Source organism: Hemicordylus capensis, chromosome 4 (assembly GCF_027244095.1).
Source record: "Hemicordylus capensis ecotype Gifberg chromosome 4, rHemCap1.1.pri, whole genome shotgun sequence".
In the NCBI taxonomy this organism is placed as follows: Eukaryota; Metazoa; Chordata; class Lepidosauria; order Squamata; family Cordylidae; genus Hemicordylus; species Hemicordylus capensis.
Window position 1 is genome coordinate 252,600,988 of NC_069660.1, and position 19,252 is coordinate 252,620,239.

Genomic DNA, 19,252 nt, shown 5'->3' on the forward strand with positions numbered 1-19,252 from the left:
AATCTTCTAAGGCATTCTTAGCAGGGATTTATGAATGAGGGAGACAGGCAATTTATACCACTTGTTCTGAAATTGAGAGGCAAGCCACACTAGAGAAGTACAGGCAGTTGTCGGAGATGCAGGAGCTTCTCTCTTCCTTTTCACAGAAGGTGTTTTAAAGCACTTACCAGGAGGGAGGTTGCCAATTAAGTAGGGAAGATATAAGGGATCAGCTGTACTCATGTGGTTGCAGTATTCACATACATCCTGCTAGTGGCACTCTTACCCCTGGACTTTGGGGCCAAAGTCAAGGGCCTCCATACCCCCTGACCCAGTCTTCTGCCCCTGAAACCCCCTTTCTGCCCGGATTTGCCCCAAAGACATGCCAACTTCAAAAATTCTTTAAAAACCAGCCCTTTGCCCAATTTCTTTGAAATCTGGGTGGTAGCTTCCTTGCACCCATTGGGCACTACTACCCACCACAACCCACCCTGGGCCACCCTGGTGCCACCCCCCGGGAGTTATAACTAAGGCTGCTGAAATCTCCATTATTCTCTATGGGGAAAAGCTTAAAGATGCGTGAACTTCAAAAATAATTTAAAAACCAGCCCTTTGCCCAATTCCTTTGAAATATGGGTGGTAGCTTCCTTGCACCCATTGGGCACTACCACCCACCACACCCCACTATGGGCCACCCTGGTTCCCCCCACATGGAACAATAAGGTTGCTGGAATCCCCATTATTCCCTATGGGAAAAAATCTTAAAGACACATAAAATTCAAAAATTCTTTCAAAATCACCCCTTTGCCCAATTTCGTTGAAATTTGGGTGGTAGCTTACACCCATTGGGGACTACCCCCCTCAGCCCACAGACCCTTTTTTGATCCAAATTGATTCGGAATCGGAAAATTCGGGTACAAATCAAATCTGGGGTGATTCGAGGAGGGTCAGGTTTGAACCCAAAACAAATTGAGGGTGTTTCAATTTGGGTACAAATTGAAACAAAAAAGTCAATTCATGCACATCCCTAGAATATAATACTTGGCCTCCTGCCTTTATCTTGTCCTAATTGCACTAGGGAAAAAAGCTCAAAGACTTTGAGAGGCTCACTGTGATCAAGTGTGAGAACCCCAGGCCCACAGCCCAGGGCTGCCTTTTAACATCCTGCTGCTTTGGGACTGGGCAATGGGATGGTGCAAGACTCCCACAGGAACCTTGGCATGTGAGGATTACATTGTGATGGATTTCTTTCTTTCTTTTCTTTTGCTATGTCTGCTTGCTTTTATGCAGTGGCTCTTTCAGGTGTTTAAGTTCTCTATCTGATGTATCTTGCTGTTGCTAGCCATGATGCTTCTATTCATCTCATTCCCATCCTTATTCTCAGTGCTTCTCAGAGGTGCAGCTACCCGTGTTCACATGTGTCCTGTGAATACTGGCTGCTGGGCCCCAGGGGCTGCCGCGGCCCCACCATTCACTGCCATTGCTGCCGCCGCAAACCACCCACTTGCCCGGCCTCCATGGCTCCACCCTGTTTTACTGCTTCTGCTGCTGCTGACCAGCCACCTGCCTTTTGGGTGTTGGCAGGCCCTGGAAAATGTTGCTGTTGCCACAGACTGCATGCCCAGTTTGCCTCCATGGGCCCTCCTGAACAGCACTGCTGCTAGCCATGATGTCATTATACCACATTGCAGCTGGTGTCAGTGGTGCACAGGAGGACCCGTGGAGGCCAAGGGTTGGCTGGTTTGTGGCAATGCAGCAGCAGCAGCATTTTTCAGGGCCTGCCAAAACTGAGCGGGTGGCTGGCTGGTTGTTGTCATCAACAGCAGTGGTAAAAAATATTGTGGGGCCATGGAGGCCAGGTGGGAGGTCAGCTAGTCTGCAGTACTGGCAGCAGCAGGTGAGTTGAGGCCTGTAGGAATGGGGTTGTGGCAATGGGGGCCCAAAAGTGTGGACACAAAGAGTAACTGGGCTACATTTCGACCATCTGTAGGAAAACTGCCCAAGGAAGAATGGCTTCTCCTAACTTGACACTACACAAATCTGTATTCAAGTGTGTTTTTTTACACTTGCCAGCCACCAGCCTCACTATGCCACTGCTGTTTATCCAGCCATATTCCCAATTCTTGTTCTTCTGTAGTTGTATTCTGTTGAATTGTCATTCTCATGTCAGCAAAGGAACAGCATTTCAGAATATTTCGTTCCTCTTGATTCTCTTATTTTTCCTCAACTGAAACATGGATTTCTTCTTCAGATGTTGTGATATCTGCTGCTCTTACATTCAGGGGCGTATCTAGGGGTAGGGCAGGCAGGGCACGTGCCCCGGGCGCCACTTGAAGGGGGGGCGCCATTTTGAAAAATTAATTTAAAAAAAAAATTGCTGCCAAAAACAAAATGGCCACCGTGCATACTCAAATGGCCTCTGTGAGGCTCTAGGTCATGCCAGGCTTTGCAGAGGCCATTTGAGCATGCGCGGTGGCCATTTTCTTTTCAGTGGCCTTTTTTTTTTTAAGATTATTTTTAAAAACGGCCACTGCACATGCTCAAATGGTCCCTGCAAGGCCCTAGAGGCCAGCGGGGTGAGGGGGAATCTTTGCAACCCCCCCAGCCTTTAGGAAGCCCCCCAAAGGGGCTATGGGTAAAAATAATAATAATATTAATATAATATAAGACACTGTACACATATTCAGATTGGCACTATGTACAGAGAATCAGGGCTTGTGAATACTGAGCTGACGCTTAAGAGCTAGGATTGTATTCATTTGCTCTTACTTTGCTTCTTGTGATAAGTGAGTTAAATGGGATGTCTTGCTAATATGGCTATTAATGGTGAGTTTGTCTTTGAATCAGTGTGAAACCCTTAATATTAAGGCCCACTGGGAGTTTCTTGCTCTCTTTCTCTCATTTTAACTGTCTTTCTGAAAGACTAGAATATATTCCAAGCAGTGACACAGTTTACTCTGCATATCCTTTAATTATTTACAGAGTATCTGGGAAAAGTCAAATTCTCCATTGATTTTTAAAACTTATGTAATGGTGATGCTACAATGCATAGTAGAGAATTAGACAGGCACTTCTGTTTAGTTTTCCAAGTACACCTCCACATAGTATTTGGGTATTTCATGAGCCCCAGCGTACTGAAATTTGTAGTTCTCCAGCATTTTTTGGTCTGGCTACGTCCACTGCTAAATAGTTTTTGAAATATTAAAAGATTAACGAGCTTGACTTGTATTTTTGAGCTGATATTATGGTAAAGTTATCTGAAAGATGGGTGTCAGATGCTTGGACAGGGGGCGCAATTTCAGTGTTTGCCCTAGGTGCTATTTTCCCTAGATATGCCTCTGGGGTTGCTTTTCCTTTTCCCACTTTTCCCATGTCAGGTCAGGGTGGAAGTGTCGGTCTCTCCTCTCCTTTCCCTCTCCTCTCACATTGCTTTTACCAGCCTCTTTTTCTCCACTATGTTCATTCCCATCTTTTGAATGTCATGCTCTTTGTTCTTATTCTCCAGGAAACTTAAGGATAATAGCAGTTTTATCATCTTCCTGGCCCTTTGTCTTATTTTCTGATTTATTTTGAATCATGGTTCACAGTTTTCCTATCTTCCTCTCTCCCTGTTTTGATTTTGGGTTATTTTAATATACTGTACATATTGGTTTCTAGTTCTGGGCATGTTGTTTTCTTGCTTTTGCTAAGCTATTTTGGTCTTGTTCTTTCCCCAACTTCACCTATTCATGCTGTTGGCCATACCCTTGATGGTTGAACAGGGATCTGAATTCAGGTCTCCTTGATCCTAGTCCCAGCCCTCTAACCACTACAACATACTGTGCTTGCATAGCACTTAGATTTTTCTTTTGTGTGATTCATTTTGTCAATCTAATAATTCTGGTTTTCATCCTGTGACTCACTTTTTCAATCTAATAATTCTGGTTTTCATCCTTTCCATTTTTCATCCTTTCCAGCTTTAATGTCAGGCAGGGCAGGTGTGTAACAAAGCAGTCACCAGCAAGGTGAAGGCAAGAATTACCCATGGGGGTAAAACTATTTCAGAGTCAGATACAAGCAAGAGGTCAAAAGCCAGACAATCAGTCCAACAGGGGTGAGCTAAGCTGAAGTCAATCAAGCTGGCGGTCAAGAACTAGACAATCAGTCCAACAAGGGTCAGCCAAGCCAGAGTCAAACAGAAGTGGGAGGTCAGAAGCCAGGAAAATGCAAGCAAGAAACCAAGAACCAGAGTGCCTACAAAGTTGCTTCAGCAAACAGCAGAGGCAAATGGAAGCCTTAAGTACAGAGCCAGCAATGCAGCCCCACTTGAGCCTGGAATGTCTCAGGTCTTAAAGGGGTTGCACCTTGTTTCCCAAGAGTTGGCTATGGTGGAGCTGGGTAATGGCTGGTGGGGATTGTGGAGGCTCTGCTTTGTCCTCAGACTTAGAGGACAAGGCTAAGGGAGTGTTGAGGGGTGGCAGCAGATACAGGCGTTTCTGATGGTGGAGGTAGGGGCCTCCTTGAACCTGGCCTCATGCTGTGAGTCATCCGGGTCAGGCTCAGGGTTCATGACATTTAACTACTTATTTCTTCCATCATATGTTTTCACTTCCCTTGGATTTTTTCCTCTGCTTTTGAAACCATTGATCTTGCAATTCTTTTGTCATCTTTGCACGAACTTGATTTCAGGTTCTTGCTCCTGCCTTCTTTTATTTTTATTTTTCTGATTTGTCTCACCATTCTTACTGTTTTTCTGTCAATACGTCCTTCTCAGCCACATTTCCTCAATCTGTTGGTGTTTCCCAGGATTCTGTATTGGGACCCTTTCTATTTACTCTGCATCTGTTGCCATTTGGATGTCCTATACATTCTTTTGGTATCAGTTTCCTAACTTTTATCCTGATGATTTACAAATGTAATTTTCAGTCCCTTGGGGGCAGCCCTTTCATGAGGCAAGGTGAGGCAGTTGACTCTGGCAGCAGATTATTGGGGCACAGCAGCAGGATGGCAAGATGCCCCTGGCTGTTGCTGCTATTGCAGCAGCTCTTTGGAACCAATCTGACCCTTGTACACTTTTCAAGGAGTGCAGCTCCTCACACTCCTTGCAAGAAGGACAAAGAAAGAAGAGCCTCCATCACTTTCAAAGCTTGCAAGGGTTGGTTTGGAAAGAGGGCTGCCCCCACCCCCTGTGCTTAGGGACGTGGGGGCAAGGCAGCATTTTCCTCCTTGCCTCAGGTGCTACAATACTATGGGCTGATCCTGCAGCTCCTGACTCCATAGTCAGTTGTTAATTCTTCTGCCTGCCTTGCTTCTGTCTCTTCTTTAACGACTTTTTAATTTCCTTATCTAAGACTGAGGGCTTCCCCCACTCTGTGGCTTCTGCTTCCACTTCAGTTCCATGAGAGTGTTTTGATTCCCACTACTCCACATGCTAGAATTTGGGTGTGACTTTTGATTTTTATTTGTCTTTGAGAAAGCTCTAGATTTCTGGAGTCCTTGGGAGTATATAGGAAGGAGGCACGCCAGTGGACCGCCTGTAGGCGGTTGCCAAAGCCAGCCACCAAAGGGGGTTGGCCTTTGGTGCCAGGCCTTTGGTGTGGGATGGAGGTCGGGGGGGGGGGTATTAAGGTGGGGTTGAGGACATGGGCTAATGCTTGCTAATCTTCTTTTTAGTGGTTTGTGCCAGGCCTTTTGCTGTCATGTGTTTGGGCTCTCTTGGGAAGGGTGATGCAGGCGGTGCATCTGGCAGCTTTGGGGCAACTATCACTGTCATGGTGGGGAAGAGAAGAACTGGTGTTGGCAGAGCAGCTGGCTGTTACAGGGGAAGGGAAACTAGTAATTTAACAACTGTTTCCACTTCTGGCTGCCCTGTCAGCTCTCAGGTCTCGGGGAGCAGTTCCAACTACCCACAGAACCTATTCTTGCTCCTTTGCAATGCCAGGTCAGTTCAGAATAAGACCCAAACCATCCATGACATGATCGTGGAAGAGGGAGCCGACCTGGCTTGTATAACTGAGACCTGGATGGGGGAGGCTAGTGGCCCAAACTGGGCCCAGCTTCTCCCACCTGGCTACTCTGCTGTGGAGCAGGTGAAGGGAAGTGGGGTGTGTGTGTGTGTGTGTGTGTGTGTGTGTGTGTGTGTGTGTGTAGAGTGGCTGTGGTCCATAAGAATACCATCTCCCTTACCATGGCCCCTGTGAGACAGTTGACTTATATTGAGTGTGTATTTTTGAGGCCGGGAACTTGGGATGGATTAGGGATTCGGTTGGTGTACCGTCCATCCTGCTGCCCAACCGACTCCCTAACTGAGCTGATGGAGTTGGTCTCGGAGTTAGTATTGGAATCGCCCAGACTTTAGTGCTGGGGACTTCAATATCCACTTTGGGCTGACTTGCCTGGTGTGGCTCATGAGTTCATAGCAGCCATGACAACTATGGGTCTATCCCAATTAGTTTCAGGAACAACCAGTGTTTCCTCTAACAGGGATTCCCAGATGTTGTTGACTACAACTCCCAGAATCCCAAATTGCAAGGGCTTTTACTTAGGGATTATGGGAGTTGTAGTCAACAACATCTGGAATCCCTGTTAGAGGGAACACTGGGACCAACTCATGCTGCTGGTCACACACTCTATTTGGTCTTTTGTTTGGATCAGGGGGGTGTTCCGTGGGTGGGGGATCCTGTGGTTTCCCCATTGTCATGGACAGACAACCACCTGGTTAAGGTTGGTTTCATGGCCACAATCCAGTCTTGCAGGGGTGGTGGAGCTATTAAAATGGTCTGCCCAAGGAGGCTGCTGGACCCAATAGGATTCCAAAAAACCTTGGAAGGTTTCTATGTTGGTGCTGCCAGTGACTCTGTTGATGCCCTGGTGGGAACCTGGAATAGGGAACTCACCAGGGTAGTAGTTCACTCCTAAGTGTCCCTTCCGACCTTCTTTAAAAGTGGCCCCTTGATATACAGAGGAGTTGTGGGGTCTGAAGCAGCAAAGTAGGCAACTGGAATGCAAGTGGAGGAGAACTTGGCTCGAATGTGACAGAACAGAGCACAGATCCCATTTGAAGGTTTATGTGGAGGTGGTGCATGCGGCAAAAAACCAATTCTGGTCTGCACGCATTGCTTCTGCAGGTTCATGTTCAGCAGTTGTCCCGGGTTGTGAGGAGTTTGATTTAGGATTCTTCCAGTTCAAGCCAATCCACAGAGACTATGTTCTGCTGTAATACTTTTGATGGGTTATTTGCAGACAAAATCTCCTGTATTTGGGCTGACTTGAACTCCACTGTTTCTGTGGAGTCTGTTAAGGTGGTATGCAGCAATCCCTCTTGCAGTATTAGATTGGATCAGTTTCAATTTGTGATGCCCGAGGACGCGGACAAGCTGCTTGGGCCTTTGTGGTCTACCACTTGTTCTCTGGATCCTTGCCCAACTTGGATGCTTCTATCTAGCAGGGAAATGGTTGGTGATGGCCTAGTTAATATCATTAACTCATCACTGAGGGAGGGTAGGATGGCTCCTTGTTTGAAGGAGGTAATCATTAGACCACTTCTTAAGAAGTCTTCCCTAGATCCCTCAGAGATGGATAGTTATAGGCCAGTCTCCAATCTTCCTTAGTTGGGCAAGGTGAGTGAGAGAGTAGTGGCTAACCAGTTCCAGGTGATTTTGGTGGAAACCAATGATCTAGACCCATTTCAAACTGGCTTTCGAGCAAGCTATGTGGTTGAGACAGCCTTGGTCAGCCTGATGGGTGACATCTACCTGTCAATCAACAGAGGGTGTGTGACTCTGTTGGTTCTTTTGCATCTCTCGGTGGCATTTGATACCATCAACCATGGTATCCTTCTGGATCGCCTGGTGGAGTTGGGAACAGGAGGCACTGCTTTACAGTGGTTTTTCTCCTATCTCTCAAGCAGATTCTAGATGGTGGAACTTGATTACAGTTGCTCTTTGAAATGGGAGCTACTATTTGGAGTCCTTCAGGACTCCATTCTGTCACCAATGCTTTTTAACATCTACATGAAACCACTGGGTGAGGACGTCAGGAGATTTGGTGCTAGGTGTTATCAGTATGCTGATGATACTCACATCTATTTCTTCTCCTCCTCCTCCTCTCCCCCCCTCATCAACATGAAATGGCATTCAGTCCCTAAATGCCTGCCTACAGGCAGTATTGGGCTGGATGAGGGACAACAAACTGAAGCTGAATCTAAGCAAGACAGAGGTGCTCATTGTGGGAGATCAGAATTTGAGGGATGAGCTAGATCTTCCTGTCCTGGATGAGACAGAACCCCCCAAAGAATAGGTATGCAGCCTGTGAATGCTCTTGGATCCAGCCCTCTCCCTGGTATCCCAGGTGGAGACTATGGCCAGAAGTGCTTTCCATCAACTTCGGATGATTCGACAGCTGCGTCCATTCCTTTAAGAGAATGATCTCAGAACAGTGGTGCATCAACTGGTTACCTCCAGGTTAGACTATTGCAATGTGGTATACATGGGGCTGCCTTTGCACGTAGTTAAGAAACTTCAGTTGGTCCAAAATGCAGAAGCCAGACTGCTCTCTGGGGTAACCCAGAGAGACCATATTATGCCTATTCTCAAGCAGTTTCACTGGATGCCACTATGTTTCTGGGCAAAATACAAAGTGCTGGTTATTACCGTTAAAGCCCTGAATAGCGTAGGTTCAAGTTAGCTCAGAGAGTGCCTTCTTTTGTATGATCTCCACTGTATGCTGAGGTCTTCCGGAGAGGTCTGTCTTCAGTTGCCAGCAGCACGACTTGTGGCAACTCAGAACCGGGCCTTCTCTGTAGCTGCTTCTGGTCTGTGAAATGCACTCCCAACAGATATCTATAGTTTGGACTCATTGTTGGCTTTCAAGAAAGACCCCAAGACTTACTTGTTTGGCCTGGCCTTCCAAGGTTTTAAAATTATTTAAAAGTGTTTTAATTGGTTTTAAATGATTCTGAATTGTTTTAAATTTGTTTCTACATTGTTTTAAGTAGCTTGTTTTAAATGATGTTTGCCTTTGTGAGTTTTTTAAACTTGTTATAGTCTACCCAGAGCCTTTGGATGGGGTTTTATAGAAATGTAATAAAATAATAAATAAGTAAGTAAGTAAAAAATCAATAAATAAAATTTAACATTGCAGATCAGGGCCTTTCTAAATCATGACTACTCTATGATTACTCTAATGCACTCCACTGGTTTTAAAGTTGTCCCAGAAAATTCATTTAGTAAAAAAAAACATAGTTCTGAACATAAGAACAGCCCTGCTGGATCAGGCCCAAGGCCCATGTAGTCCAGCATCCTGTTTCACACAGTGGCCCACCAGATGCCACTCGAAGCCACAGGCAGGAGTTGAGGGCATGCCCTCTCTCTTGCTCTTACTCCCCTGCAGCTGGTACTCAGAGGCATCCTGCCTTTGAGACTGGAGGTGGGCTATGGCCCTCCGACTAGTAGCTGTTGATAGACCTCTCCTCCATGAAGTTATCCAAACCCCTCTTAAAGCCATCCAGGTTGTTGTCTGTCACCACATCTCGTGGCAGAGAATTCCACAAGTTGATTATGCGTTGTGTGTGAAAAAGTACTCAATTTCGTTAGGTTACCCCTGGTTTTAGTGTCATGTGAGAAGGAGAAGGATTTCTCTCTATCCACTTTCTCCACACCATGCATGATTTTATAGACCTTTATCATATCTTCCCACAGTCGTCTTTTTTCGAAACTAAATAGCCCCAGGTGTTGTAGCCTTGCCTCATAAGGAGGGTGCTCTAGGCTCCTGATCATCTTGGTTGCCCTCTTCTGCACCTTTTCCAGATCTACAATGTCCTTTTTTAGATGTGGTGACCAGAATTGTATGCAGTACTCCAGGTGTGGCTGCACCATAGCTTTGTATAATGGCCTTATAATATTAACAGTTTTATCTTCAATTCCCTTCCTAATGATCCCTAGCATGGAATTGGCCTTTTTCACAGCTGCTGCAAATTGAGTTGACACTTTCAATGAGCTGTTCACCATGACCCCAAGATCCCTCTCCTGGTCAGTCACTGATATCTCAGCTCCCATCAGTGTATACTTGAAGTTGGGGTTTTTCGTCCCAATGCATCACTTCTCGCTTGCCAACATTGAACCACGTTTGCCTTTTTGTCACCCACTCACCCAGTTTGGAGAGATCCTTTGGCAGCTCTGCACAATCCGTTTTGGATTTCACTACTCAAAAGAGTTTGGTGTAATCTGCAAATTTGGCCACCTTGCTGCTTACCCCTACTTCTAGATCATTTATGAATAAATTAAAAAGCACCGGTCCTAGTACAGATCTCTGGGGGACCCCACTTCTTACTTCCCTCCATTGTGAAAACTCTCCATTTATATCTACCTTCTGTTTCCTGTCCTTCAAACAGTTAGCAATCCACACATGTACTCGTCCCTTTATCCCATGACCACTAAGTTTCCTCAGGATTCTTTGATGAGGAATTTTGTTGAAAGCTTTTTGGAAGTCCAGGTAGACTATGTCAACTGGATCACCTTGATCCACACACTTGCTGACACTCTCAAAGAACTCCAAAAGGTTTGTGAGGCAATATTTTCCTTTGCGGAAGCCATGCTGGTTCTCTCCCAGCAGGGCCTGTTCTATGTGCGCTACAATTTTATTCTTGAGGATGCCTTCCATCAATTTGCCTGGAATAGATGTTAAGCTAACTGGCCTGTAATTTCCCAGATTGCCCCTGGATCCCTTTTTAAAAATCGGTGTTACATTTGCTACTTTCCAGTCCTCTGGCACAGAGTATGATTGCAGGGATTACGTTATATATTTTAGCAAGGAGGTCGGCAATTTCACATTTGAGTTCTTTGAGGACTCTTGGATGGATGCCATCTGGCCCTGGTGATTTGCTAGTTTTTGGTTTTTCCAGACAGTTTAGAACATCATCTCTTGTCACTTCTGTCTGACTCAGTTCTTTGGTCTCTATCCCTGAAAAGCCTGGTTCAGGAACAGGTATATGCTCAGTATCCTCTGCAATGAAGACAGATGCAAAGAACTCATTTAGTTTCTCTGCAACCTCCATATCCTCCTTAATAATCCCTTTTACACCCTCATTGTCCAACTGTCCAACCACCTCCCTGGCAGGTTTCCTGCTTCTAATGTATTTAAAGAGGCTTTTGTTATTCCCCTTGATGCTTTTTGCTAAATGTTCCTCTAACTCTCTTTTTGCCTCCCTTATTGTCACCTTGCATTTCTTTCGCCATAGTTTGTGTTCCTTGCTGTTCTCTTCATTTGGGCAGGCCTTCCAATTTTGGAAGGAAGTCTTCTTCTTCTTCTTTATGGCTTCCTTGACTTTACCTGTTAGCCATGTTGGCATTCTCCTGGACTTAGTGGTACCTTTCCTCCAAAGGTACAAAATCTATACAAAATCTGCTAGCTGTTGGGAACACATCTTGCCTGTTCTTGAAGATCTCCACTGACTCCTGGTCTGTTTCTGTGCATATGTTTACTTTTAAAGCTGTAAACAGTTTGGAACCTGGGTACCTGAAGGAACAGCTGCTGTTTCCACATTAATCCCAGTCCATGCATTGAGATCAGATGCAGAGGTTTTCCTCTGGGTGCCCCCACCTCCTGAGGTAAGGCAGGTAGTGACTGGAGAGAGGGCCGTCTTGGTGCTGGCATTTCGTTTGTGGAATTGTCTCCTCAGTGGCACCAAAAACGTTATCCTTTCAGTGCCAGACTAAGACTGTTTTATTCTTCCAGCTTTTGAGCTTAGCTTTAAATTCGACTGCTGCTTTTAACTGTTGTTTAACTGCTGTTTTGACTGGACATTTGCATTTTTGAATTGTGGTTTTATTGTTTATATCCACCCCCCCGCCCCCTGCCTTTCCTTTGTAAGTGCTCTGAGAATTTGGTTTAAACACAGTATACAAATTTTTTAAGTACTGTAAACATATATGGCATTGTTGGAGGTTCAGTGCATAGCTTTTGATTACTGGTAGGCATTTTGAATCTTATCAGTTTTAACTATTGATAAGAGAGTTGCTAGCTTGGCCAAACTTTAGCACAGGCAAGATCTAGTACTATAAGAATCTAGGCCATGTTGTTCTGCTTTTGCCCAGAAATGTTTTGCTGTTTGGAGCTGATAAGTGAAAAACAGGTAGTTCAGTAATGGGATATTTCAACATGGAGGCAAAAAGGCAGCAAACAAGTGACCACAATCGTCCGGTACACTGTTGTGGCACATACATTCTTGGTGGGCTGGCCATGTGATGTGCATAAGCATGTAGAGATGCAATCAGAAAGCAGTAAACAACTATCATCATTAAAAATTGTAAAAATAATTGTATTAGATGGTACAGGGTCCTTTCACAGATCTTTGTACAGAAGCATGTTTTGCCCCTCATAAGGGTTGAAATAAACCCTTTTTGTGGCTTTCAACTTGAATTGTGGTAAGTTCTGAAATAAAGACTTGTTCTTAAGTAAGATCTTGTCTCTGCATGAGATTATTAAGGAAATCTATGCTTGAAACTTAGAATCTAACTTTTGATGGTCATGCTTCTCATTGAGTCTAGGCCAAGCTCAGTGTGAACCATCCCTATAAATCACTTTCAGCATGATGGCCTTGTTCTGAGACTTGTTTGTGCCCCTTTGCCAAGCAGCAAGGAGGCTGAGCCAGAATAAACTCACCAGATCCCATCATCCTCGGGTCAGGATGCACGGCTCTGTTTTATAGGTCAATTTCCTAGCAGAAGAGAAGGAAATGAAGCAGAGTCTGAGGATAATTTATAAGCATAACTGCTTTGTTTTCCAAGATTAATATGTCCTGGAACAAATGTAATAATAAACAGCATGTGTGTAATCCATTGCCTCATGACAGTCTGCATGACACCAATTCCAAGGGTTTTCCTGGTTCCCATGAAACTTCTATCTCTCAAAAATTAGCCCTAACAGAAAACCAAAGCAAAAAGTTGGAATAGGTACTTTTCCTGTTCTGGGAGAGTCTTCTTTCTGAAATCTTTTTTTGGGGTTGGGTGGGTGGGGATCCTTGTTGTGACCCAAAGCAACATCCCCAAATGGCTTTTTCAAGATTCAGTTGCTGCTAATAAGTATAGGTTCTGACAAGACAGCTTGTGCCCATATTTACCAACAGACTGCTTATCAAGGTGATTGCTATTGTGCATGCCCTGCGATAGAGGCAGGCCACACTTACTTCCTTGTGTATTTCTCTTACTTCTGGTAAGATTGGCCCAGAGGTGGATGACTCAGATGATGAGGGAGAGCTGTCCCTGGCAGAGGGGACCCTGCTAAATGAGCAAAGAGCAAGGTAGCTTTTAAAAGTAGTGATTTGTTTTATTTAGCAGGGGGAGAGCAACTCCATCCCCAGCACAGCATTCCTCCAGTGGCTGTTGCTGATGTCTGTCTTATGTTAATTTTTTTATGATTGTGAGCCTTTGGGGGACAGGTAGCCATTTTATATCTATCTATCTATCATCCATCTATCTATCCATCTATCGAAACCGCTTTGGGGACGTTTGTTGAAAAGTGATATATAAATATTCACCATATTCATATTCCTCATATTCTTATTCTGCTTCCAGACTCCTAGACTCACCACCACCATGTGAGCCAACTGCTCTACTGCTACACAAGCCTGCCACTCCTACAGGAAGTTTACACGGGCACACCAGACCAGGCACCTGCCACCCTGGAACCACCTGCCTCACCCCCAAGACCCCATGAGAGACGTCATTGTCATACCCAAGCTGAGTTGCAACAGAGAAGGAGGAGTTCATGGCCCGCTATTTGGGGCCTGCTGCATAGTGCGCCTCCTCAGGAGGAAGGGGGAAGTCAGTACTGAGGTCTCCTCAGGAGTAAGGCCTTTCTAGGCAGTGCAGGAAAGGGCATGGTCCTCTTCAAGCTACAAAAGCTTTGAGTTCCAGTGTAGCTGTTGCTGAATCAATAGCTCTTTTGGGGAGTTAACCCAGCTCTTAGTATATTGCCCTGCTGCCTTGTTACCTGCATGGTAGGGATGTGCAGAACATTTTGACAACAAAATGTTTTGATTCAAAATGGGCTGTTTTGAGAGTTTCGAGCTCAAAACAGAACACCCTTTAAATAAAGGGTCTGTTTCAAGCTCGGAGCAGAGCAACCCTTTTTCCAATCAAAACATTTTGATGTTTTGAGCACCATTTTGGAGGCCTGTTTTTCCCTTGCTGATTGGGTTTCTGGCACTGGCTTCTGATTGGCTTGTGATCTCCTTGCTTCTTGTTTAGCTTATTATCATACAAATCAAGTGTTGTCATGGTTAACTGTGCCTCCATTGCCTAGGGGGGAGGGAGAACACAAAAGGAAGGAATTTCAAAATATATGTAAAGGAACTGAGAGACATAGAGAGCACTTATTCACTCCTGTGCCTCTCTTGAAGAAGAGGATACATCAAGACAGGAGAGGAGGAAGGAAGATTTTTAAATGGTTTTTTGGTGGTGATTTTGTGGTTTTCTTTTCTCTGTGTTATTGGGTTATAACTATATGGTTTTGCTGGATCTCAGAATGGCAAAGGTAGAACTTGGGTGCCTGCCTTACTTGAGTTGTTGTTTGTTTTATGAGATAGTGCTGTGGTGAGAAATGGACAGTGGCAGCTCTCTCTGAGTATATATAATAATTCTTGGTGATTGTTGTGATGAGTTCCATGATTGGCCTTGAGACTAACTTGTGCTTCATTCACTGCTCTGGTCTCCTCTGCAATCTGCATTTCAAGGTGTTTTACTCAGTCAAAATGTGGCTGAAGTTGCTTTAGTTGAGTGTATGGTTATGCTTACTGCTAAGTAAGGGTGCTGCTATGGCAGCTGTTACAATGCTAGAAAGAAAGGAGTCATGATAGTGTGTGTGAGAGCAACTTGTGCCAATGATGTTACTTACTGCAGCACAGTCACTGTGGCTCGAAGTGGATTCTGGGTCAGTAATTTTTTTTGGCCATTTCTGACTGTGTTAGAAATGTGTGTTCTGTGTTGGGAGGGACAGGCTCCTTTTTACTGTATGCTTGCAATGTTTTTCAAGGCAGGGTTGCAAAATATGAGCACACCCTTAGGGAACAATGAGAAACTTCAAACACCCCATTGTTACCCATGGGGTACCAAAGTGGCCAGTGGTGCTTGGGTGGTAGGGCATGATGGGTACTGCCCACCACCCTCAGCATTGCTGTCTTGGCATGCAAGCTGGTCATGGGAAGAAAGCTCAAGTGCCAAGACAACCTCGGAAATGAGTGCCCATTCCTGGTTGAATAGATTGCACACTTATTTTATTTATTATTTATTTTATTTATATACCGCCTGACTCCAAAGGCTCTAGGTGGGTCACAAACCATAAATACAATAAAACACAATTTAAAAAAAACCTATTAAAACAACCACGAGTAAAACAATTTAAAACATTCAAGGATTACTAAAAGCGAGGAAGATGTATGTCATTGATATCTATAGGGAGCACATTCCACAACCCAGAAGTGACTACAGAGAAGGCCCACTCCCAAGTCAGCACCAGATGATCTGGTGGCATCCGGAGACGGACCTCTCTCGATGACCTTAATGTGCAGTGAGGATCGTGCAGAAGAAGGCCCTCTCCCAGGTAACTCAGTCCTAAGCAATTTAGGGCTTTAAAGGTAATTACCAGCATTTTGTATTTTGCCTGGAAACCTATTGGCAGCCAATGCAATTGTTTTAAAACAGGCATAATATGGTCTCTCCAAGAAATCCAGGAGACCAAACTGGCCACTGCATTTTAGACCAACTGAAGTTTCTGAACTACACAAAACGGCAGCCCCATGTAGAGCACATTGCAATAGTCAAGCCTAGAGGTTACCAGAAATTGCACCAGAGTTCTGAGATCATTTTCTTTGAGAAATGCAGCCGTTGTATCAACTGGTTGATAAAAAGCACCCCGGGCCATAGCCTCAACCTGAGCAACCAGGGTGGAGCATGGGCCTAGAAGCACTCCCAAGCTACGTACCTGATCTTTTGTGGGGGGAATGCAACCCCATACAGAAAGGAAGATCAATCACGTTCCTTGAAATATGACCCCTTACCATGAGTTCCTCCATTTTGTTTGGATTCAACTTCAATTTAGTATTGTTCATCCAATCCATTGCCTGTAGGCAGGCATTTAGGGGGTTATGCCATTACCCAATTATGATGTCATGGAGAAATAGATTTGGGCATCATCCGCTTATTGATAACACCCTGCTCCAAATCTCCTGATGATCTCACCAGAGGTTTCATGTAGATGTTACAAAGCATCTACATAAGATAAGATGGCGCCCTGGGGGACACCTTATAATAGCTTTCATTTCAGAGATCAACTATCTCCTAGCGACACAATCTGAAACCTACCAGAGAGATAGGAACAGCACCACTGCAATGCAGTATCACTTATTCCCAAATCCCTCAAACGATCCAGAAGGATACCATGGTTGATAGTATCAAAAGCCGCAGAAAGGTCCAAAAGAACCAACAGAGTCACACTCCCTCTGTCAATTCCTTGGTAGAGATCATCAGTTTGACCAAGGTTGTCTCTATCCCCACACCCTGCTCTAAAGCCAGTTTGAAATGCTAACTGGGCAACCCCTGCTAACCCCTGGGCAACCCCTGCTAACCCCTGCTAACTGGGCAAAGAGGCACCTTTTACCATGGTGAGTCTCTTTATTTAGCAGGGGGAGAGTAATTGGCCCTATCCACCGCCAGCACAGTACTTCCAGTGACTGTTGCTGGTGTCTATCTTATGTTTTGTTTTAGAATGTGAGCCTCTTGGGGACAGGGAGCCATCTTATTTATTTATTATTTCTCTGTCTAAACCACCCTGAGCTATTTTTGGAAGGGTGGTATAGAAATTGAAATAATAATAATAATAATAATAATAATAATAATAATAATAATAATAATAATCCGTATATTCAGTAGCGATATAGCAATGGAGTTTGGACTAGACAAGTGTACTGCATTAATAATGAAAAGAGGAAAAATAACAAAAACAGAAGGAATAGAACTGCCCAATGGAAGCAACATCAAGAACCTGGAAGAGAAAGAACATTACAAATACTTGGGCATTCTCCAGGCTGATAACATCGCACACACTGAAGTTAAAAGAAAAATTGGAAGTGAATACATCAGGAGAGTTAGAAAAATCCTCAAGTCCAAACTCAATGGCGGGAACACCATACAAGCCATAAACACCTGAGCTATACCTGTTATCAGATACACTGCAGGAATAATAGACTGGACCCAGGCAGAGCTAGAGACGCTAGATTGTAAGACCAGGAAAATCATGACCATCAATCATGCTCTGCACCTCTACCTCCCTCGCAGCTCAGGTGGAAGAGGAATGCTGCAAGTCCATCAAACAGTAGAGGAGGAGAAAAGAGGCCTTGAAGAATATATAAAGGACAGTGAAGAAGATGCACTTCAAATGGTCAAGAACGAGAAACTATTCAACACCAATGAAAGAAAGCAGGCCTACAAGAAAGAACAAGTCAAGAACCGAGCAGAAAGATGGAGAAATAAGCCCCTGCATGGTCAATATTTGCACAATATAAGTGGAAAATCAGACATCACCAAGACCTGGCAATGGCTTAAGAATGGCAACTTGAAGAAAGAAATACTGGCTGCACAATACTGGTTGCACAATACTGGCTGCACAAGAACAGGCACTAAGAACAAATGCAATAAGAGCAAAAGTAGAAAAATCCACCACAAACAGCAAGTGCCGCCTTTGTAAAGAAGCAGATGAAACAGTGGACCAGCTGATCAGCTGTTGTAAGAAGATCGCACAGACTGACTACAAACAAAGGCATGACAAGGTAGCAGGGATGATACACTGGAACATCTGCAAAAAATACAAGCTACCTGTAGCCAAAAATTGGTGGGACCATAAAATTGAAAAAGTTGAAGAAAATGAAGATGTAAAAATATTATGGGACTTCCGACTACAAACAGACAAACATCTGCCACATAATACACCAGATATAACTGTAGTCGAGAAGAAAGAAAAACAAGTCAAAATAATCGACATAGCAATACCAGGGGATAGCAGAATAGAAGAAAAAGAAATAGAAAAAATCACCAAATACAAAGATCTACAAATTGAAATTGAAAGGCTGTGGCAGAAAAAGACCAAAATAATCCCAGTGGTAATTGGCGCCCTGGGTGCAGTCCCAAAAGACCTTGAAGAGCACCTCAACACCATAGGGGCCACAGAAATCACCATCAGCCAATTACAAAAAGCAGCTTTACTGGGAACAGCCTATATTTTGCGACGATATCTATAATAACCAACAGTATTGATGATAAAATTCAGCCATCCCAGGTCCTTGTGAAGGACTCGATGTCTGGATAAAACAAACCAGTCAATAACACCTGTCTGACTGTGTAAACAAGAAATAATAATAATAATGGATCTAAATAATCAGTATCATCCAAAACTACACTTCCAAGCTATACCTCCTTTCCAGGGTGTGGATGGTCGGCTCTTGCTCCTGCAGGCTCTTGAGCAAGAGAAAGGTGGAGTTCTACCAAGTCTGAACATCCTGAGAACCCAGAATCTCTGCAAACCAGAAACACAGAGCTAAAAGGGATTTAATGGAAACAACTGAAAAGGGATATGGGGTGAACGCGGACATTTTTCAAAATGTTGAATCTGCTGAAAATAATGTTGAAAGTGATTGCAAAAATGGCTTTGGGAATCTAGTTGATAGCAGAGCAACTGCAAATTGATTAAAGACAAGGAACTGTTCAGTGAGCTGGACTTGAATTATAAAACCCCAATAAACATGACAAAAGGCAGAAAGATCATTGCAAATGGCAGAGGGAAAGCAAAAATAAGATGCATGCTGCCAAAAGGAAGGAGCATAACTTTGAGAATTTAGGAAGCTCTTTATGTCCCTGCACTTGAAAGCTTTTTTATTTCAGATATACCACATGCAGAAGCTGTCAAATGGAGTTCAAAGGTGATTACTGTTCATCAGAGACAAACAGGAATTGTTAATGAGAGGTTCTTTGAAGGAAAGTAACTTGTATGAGATTGATTGCATTAACAAGAAAGTCAATGTTGCAAAGGGATGTCTGCATAATGTGAATAATTGTACCACAGAAGATCTGAACATAGAGAAGTTAAAGTAATTTCTCTACTTGAGAATGGGGATTTAGCAAGAGGCTTGAGAGTTTAGCCCTGCAAAAATAATGACTCATGATGTGTATGAAAAGCAAGGGGACCAGTAAAAGCTTTCACCAGAAAACAGAGAGAGAGAGAGTGCTACAGCACCCCCTAGAGTTGA

The 19,252-nt window shown here is 44.1% G+C and overlaps 1 protein-coding gene across 5 annotated transcripts in view; it reads right to left on the minus strand.

Moving 5' to 3' along the window:
• Positions 1-19,252, minus strand: part of KLHL14 (kelch like family member 14) — a 207,866-nt gene that overhangs the window by 179,245 nt on the left and 9,369 nt on the right. For 4 of the 5 annotated variants that reach the window (XM_053246807.1, XM_053246808.1, XM_053246810.1 and 1 more), the window contains exon 2: positions 12,619-12,673. The exons of the other annotated variant lie outside the window; for it this stretch is intronic. The gene's annotated coding sequence lies outside the window, so the exon portion shown is untranslated. The remainder of the gene's footprint in view (positions 1-12,618; positions 12,674-19,252) is intronic. 5 annotated transcript variants of the gene reach the window in all.